The following is a 6566-nucleotide window of genomic DNA, read 5'->3' on the forward strand; positions in this document are numbered from 1 at the left end:
ATCCTTGTACGAGTCCACAATCACTACACGAGATGAACCTGGGTTTGGTGAATGGAAGTTGGCCTTAGGTGTAATAGGACTCCCAGTTACTGCGCGCGATCGTATACTGAGGTGCTCCCTGTCGGTTGTTGGAACGACGCAAGCGGGTCGGGCCTCGATTCCTTTCAAAAAGATGAAGGGACAGAGGTGACTAATTCCCCATCTCATTTGGGGCGGAAAACGAATCGACATCTGATGTGATACAACCCTTTCCATTTTTGTTGGGAAAGAACGGCGAAGTCCATCCGAACCCTCCAATGAAGAAATAAGAGGAGAGCAAAGGGCCAATGGCGCGTGAAGCGCATGCGGAAGGGGCACGGAGAAATAAAGAAGTGTGGGGGAGAAGCAGCCGAGCTCATTCCCTTCGCTTCCTGGGCCCAAAGCAGTGCTTTGTTTGCTGGCCAAATCAAGGATTTGGGGCTAATTGCAAAAGATATCTGAATAGAAAGATAGATCCATCCATCTATCCAGATATCTAAAAAAGAATTGATTTCGATTTCATGAAACATTTGATTCAAAGAACTGCGCTTAGCCCCCCGCTCATGAAACGGCTCTGCTGCAATGGATGGCAGAGGGTCCGTAGTACCCGAAGCACTGGAGTGATCCAGTAGCCCGGAAGGGGCCTAGAAGTGCCTACTACTACACCACACTACACTTGGCTCTACACATTTACAGAGCTTACCCCTGTACAGTGTCTGGAAGAACGTTGGGGGCTTCAATTGTCGACTCGTTATCCCCATCTCAGCCCAGGCTAACGGAGCCTGACTTATTCAGGGGAGAGAGTGGAGCCTATCGAAGCACTCTTGAGAGTAAGATCCTTGGCTCCTCTTCATTCTCTACAGGGGTCTCTGCCCACATGGAAGCGGGGCAGAGATGGATAAGATCAAACACGGGAATAAGAAGCATTTGAAATGCCTTTTTGATCATTTTGATAGAGGGGGATGGATAAAGTGGGCAAAACAGACTCACATTTTTCAATCGAAAAGATGGGTTCCTTTTTCATCTCGATAAAGAAAGAATCATCTTGAAAACGCTCCTAACCCCTTCGTAGGGCCATGTATAGTAAGTGATCCGAACCTGCCCGGAGCGAGCCCCCCTTAGAGGCAAGTGAAGTTGGTGAGCCGTATGATGGGCAACTATCTCCTGCGGTTCGGAGAGGACTCAGCTGTTAGTTAGTACCCCCTTGGTTTGGGGGTGGACCCTTTCACTCTATTTTATTATATACGCTTAGCGAAAAGAATGTTTTTTGATAGACCTAGGACATGGATTCTATATGAACCAATGGATCGTGACAAGTCGTTACTACTAGCAATGACTTCCTCTTTCATTACTTCATCCTTTCGATATCCCTCTCCCTTGTTCGATCTTACTCATCAAATGGCACTCAGTTCATATCTGTAAGTTCGTTCGATCATTGACAAGGTTCAAAGAAAGGGTGGGCCATTCACCATGAAGGCTAAAAGCGAGATAGGCTTTACTGGACATTTTCGCTTACAAAGGCGAAGACAATTCCGCGTTTTTTCAGCCGATTCTCCAAAATTTAAGACAATTATCCTCACTCAAACTTCAAAAAGTCCTTTTTTTCTGATGTAAATTCTATCTGTCTCCTTTGTCCTTCCTAACGCTAGTCTAGTCTCCGATTAAAGGATTGATACGGGCGTGCTTCCTTGCAGAGGGTTGTTTTAGACACCTACCCACCAGAAACTTCGCTTTGCCACCCAGGTATAACCAAAGCCTTCCACAAAGGAATATTTACTACTGGGTCCATCACGTGTCCAGATACCGGTGCATCCCTTGCCGTTTCCCCATCGACTGAAGTTGGATCAAAGTCCCCGGACGCGAATGCTCATTATAGAAAGAACTAGGCCTACTTAGGTAAACAGGCACCCCATCACTACCGTAGTAGTTGAAATCTCTAACTTAGGTGCGTTTGCCCATTACTTCTACCCATCTACGCGATTCTGAGATCCAGCCATTGGAACTGAGAGATCCCCGCTGTTTGACCTACTCAAGTAGGCTTTCTATTGAATATCCACCCGTGGTAATTGCTTGACTGGTAGAAGCACCAAGCTTTGGTACTATAGTCGTACTCGAGACCCTATTGAGCTGCTTAGTCTTCTCCTTTCTTTGGCTGGTGAAGGGACGGTGGACTTGTTGTTTCATTGCTCTCGCGCTCTGATCTTGATATTGATTGCCAACTCGGATAGAGGAAGTAAGCTGTTCTGTTTGGGCCATCGTTCTCTGTTCTATTGGATTTGACACTTTTTCTGATCTCCCTCTGCCTGTTTTTGAGCTCAATAAAAGAGAAAGTTTCATGCCAGTATGGGCGAAAACCATCAATTTTCACATTCCCCTAATAAATGGGTGTTTTTGAGGTCCTTTTTCCGATCAGTTTCATGCCAGTATGGGGTCAAAGTATACAAAAATCACATTCTCCCCGTAGAACGCTGTTTTTAGAGCTCTCCTTTTTTGGAAACTTTCATTGCGCATAGTACGAAAACCAACAGAAATCCCACTGGCAAGGGTGTTGTGCCGGTTGCCGACCAGGCGATCGACCAGCTTCCGACCAGAAGCGTTGGTCCAGTGAGGTGAGCCACGACCAGAACAGAGCTGTTACAAAGGAAGCCCACTCCCTTATGTTCTGATGGGAAATAGGACTAGGATCTGTAATAGTTGTATCTGCTTTCCTTTGGTTTGCATGGGCACGTGATACATTCCTAGCATGACGTTGGAACAAGCAAGGACCCAGCGTGATCCAGAGGGCAAGCCCATCCCGGGTAACTTTGTATCCTGACCCAAGCCGGAAGTTTGTCGAACTTGTAGTCTAGGACATTGGTAGGGATCCGCATGGGCACGCTGAACAATCCGATGGCCACCCACAACACGAAACATCGGCCCCGCTCGTAGCGCTTGCCGATCATCCCTATCTCTACCGGCCCGTATTCCCCGCCTCGCTGATACTTATTCATTTCTTTGAATCGATAAAGATTGGGTATCCATGCCTCTTAGTTCCGGGGAGATACTGGTTATGCCAGTGTGGACAAGTTCAAATGGAGCAAACCCGCAAGAGCATGGAGCATAGGATTTGAATTAGCCCAATGCGGATGGCAGCGATCGAGCAACTAAACGAGCGAACCCCAAATAGAAATCTTTTGCGCTTTCCTAATGTGTTCTAACAGGTGTTACAAGCTTCGATAATCTAGCGTGAACTAACCCGAACTATGGTTTCGCTTCCCTAAACTATGTGGTATAATCACTTTAAGTGAAGCATGTCCCGATGATTCCCCGGATAGGAGAAAGCCAGCTGGGTCATTTGTTTGTATAATTACGAGTCAATTCACTCCTGTGGTTTTTGCCCGAGTCAAAAGACAAGCAAGTCCTTTGAGTACACAGCGAACGAAGTGCCAGAATGTGAGCCTAGGGTGAACAGTGGTGCTTCCATGGCAGTTGGATAGTAGATAAGAGAGGCAGCCCAGTAGAATATGGAGTTGTTTTCGTTCTCTTGTTATTCTTTTCTGGCTATAAGTATTTCTGTCTTGGATTTGTTTGGCCATTAGGTTTGAATTGCCTTCTCTTTCTGTCTTCCATTTGAATTCCGTGATTTATCCTGCTATTTGGAGAGTAGTTGATATGGTCTTTCTTGGGTTTGGCTTTCAAAGTGCAGTTCGAAAAGAGTGAGTTGCTGTCAATGGCTGGAATGGAATATATAAATAAGATGGAAAATATGGCTTTCTTTCCATCTACCTATTTGAAGTAGTAAGCTTATCTTTTAGGTGGGAATAGTTTACAATCGAGTTTGAAAGCATTAATGAAGTGAGCCTATTACATCAAGTTCTTTTTTGACCTTTTCATTTGAAAGTAGCCATAGGCAAGGAAGGCTACCTATTGATACGGAAAGAAAGCCATCTCTGGCTATTCTTTTTTAGGGTGGAAAAGAGCGCTCCATATCCATATATGTGCTTGGAGGGAAGGCCACATCTTTAATTGTATTCTTTTTCGAGGTCATCCTCTTCAGCCTGTGTTAGTAGTGCTAGTTTTTCGTTTTTAGTACCTTACGGGTCTATAGAAAGGCTTAGAGGATCCTAAAGTGTCAGTTTATGTTGGAATTGCTTTGCTCTTTTTCAAGCAAATAAGCTTGAAAGAAAGTGCTTTTATTTGAGTGGAAATGAAAGAAGAAATCGTCTATCTAGACAGAGTATGTGTATTATTCGGTCCATGCTTGCCCTTCTAGGCCCTTTAGATCTATATCTATCTTACTATCGAAAAGGGTTTTAGGAGGAGCAGAGCAAGTCGCGTTTACAGCCAGCAGTTCTTATGGGCGTAACTCCCTCTAGTATTCCAATAATCTCCTTTCCTCCAATATGTCACTAGTATTCAAGTATGCGGCTCGTATTAGTATGCCAGGCGTTCGAGAGACCAGAATTCTTTTCATAGCCTTCCCTTCAATATGCCATCTTGTCTTGCGGCGCTCTATCCTTCCAAGCGAGCCTGTGCTCGGGAGCACTCCTTCTATCATTCATAAAATATGCTTATCTCTCCTTGGTCGTAAAGCTCGCTTTGCTTTCATTTACCGAAAATGCCATTGGAGTTTCCAGCCGGGAGGCGCAGTCTCGTACAAGCAACTTCTCTTCCTCTTTCGAAAAGCAGCAAAGCGGTGTCGGGTTGGAAGCCTGCGGAACAGTCTGTTCTAGCGCCTCATTCTTTACATCCTTGCATTACTCTCTTCCTTTCCTCCTTGCCCTAACTTGAACTGGCTGAAACTAAAATGACCGGACTTTCTAATGATGGCACTGGCTTGGCTGGATCGACATGAACTTCTATTAGGACAACAATTGTTTTGCCCCTTGTCGAACTTTGACTGAGACATAGCCTTGCTGCTGCGGGCCAGCCGACTTATAATTCTAGTTACTGTCCTTCTTGTTCATGTAGTGCCTGCCTCTCTCCAAAACTCCTTCCCGCACTTGATTGAGCAAAAGATGCGGCTTCACTAATTGAGTTAGGCACCTGCACTTCCACTGCAGCTCTGAGTTCATTCTTCAGACCCAAAAGAAATTGTGTCACCAGCAGAAGTCCTCCTACATCCAGATCATACAATTTAACCTAGCGGAGCGGATTCAACTACTTAAGATATTCTTCCTCAGAGCCAGTCTGCTCTCTATCATCATCTATCGTCTAAATAAGAAAATAATGACACCGATATAGATCTTGTTGAGGACCCCCATCCAAGCCATAGGAAAGAAAGCCGCTGGAGTGCGACGCTCAAAGCAAAAGTAAGTAATAGGGAAACAAGGTTCTATTAGGCTTGCAGGGCTGCTGGTCTTTGAAAGACGAGGTCTAGTGGAAGAGGCGGGTCGGGCAAGTTGAGTACTCAGATTCGGCGCTTGCTTGACATCTCTCTTTGAATCTGAAACCTGACATGACCATTGATTCCGCCTCCATTGCCGGAAAGGATAACGATGGATCTCTAGCTAGCTCATAGGCAGAGGAAAGGTATACGTTAATAGATAAGGAAAAGTGGATCCGCTACCAAATATGTTGTGGAGCCGTGTTCTCCAGGGAGGTTTGAGGGTTCTTGGGATGGGTTCTATGTTGCTGCCCATTCATTTCCTATTAATAAGCAGATATGTAAAGCCAGTCATTCTATTAAAGAGAACTTCCAGTGGCAGATTTTAGATGGTAATTCGGTGCGATTGTTATAAGACCCTTGGCTCGGTGGGACTACATTGAATAGAAGGCGTATTCCTATGAACATGTCAGAGCTGTTGGAAGGTTTGTCTCTCTCCCACTATCTCATTCCTAATTGGGATTGGCATCTTAGTTTATTAGCTTTTTTTCTCCCTGATGAGGTTGTGCGAGAAATTTCAGTTGTACCAATTCCTAGAAGCATCTGTTCTAATACTTTGACATGGGGGTCTTCTGTTCACTCTGACGATTAGGATGAAGGAAGTATACAGGGAGGTCTGCCAGCCATTTAATGAGGAAGGTGGTCTTCATTTCTCTTGCGTATGGAAGCTTAAGGTCATTCCCTGCATTCCGTTTTTTTGGTGGAAAGCTTATTGGAATAGACTTCCGTGCAGAGAACGAACTTCTTGTCTCAAGGAATTTGCTCCCATTGTCTCAGTGCTTTTTTATGTTTGTGAAGGGGTAGTGGAGGACACAGACCATGTTCTGGTGAAGTGCACAGTAGCTAATCAAGTGTGGATGGTTGGTCTTCCTGAACTCTTTGAGCTGGAGCTTTGGACTCTACGAGGTATTGGGTGCTTGCCCTATTGAGAGTATCTTACATTCTCTCTTCACCAGACAGATAGACAAATAGGCAATCCTATAGAAAGATTATGGCTTCCTTACTATCAGCAAGCTCCCACAGGTGATGAACTGCTTCTGACTTCTTCATTCGGTTTGTAGCCATACCGTATAGAGTGAAAAATGCCTTTTTTGGAAGTAGCTAGATTCAAGCAAGCATCCTAGCAAAACGATCTTTTGACAATGGGCTCTGCCCAACACTGGGACTGACTGACTTTATACAG

This window comes from Triticum urartu, chromosome 4, assembly GCF_003073215.2.
Source record: "Triticum urartu cultivar G1812 chromosome 4, Tu2.1, whole genome shotgun sequence".
NCBI lineage: Eukaryota > Viridiplantae > Streptophyta > Magnoliopsida > Poales > Poaceae > Triticum > Triticum urartu.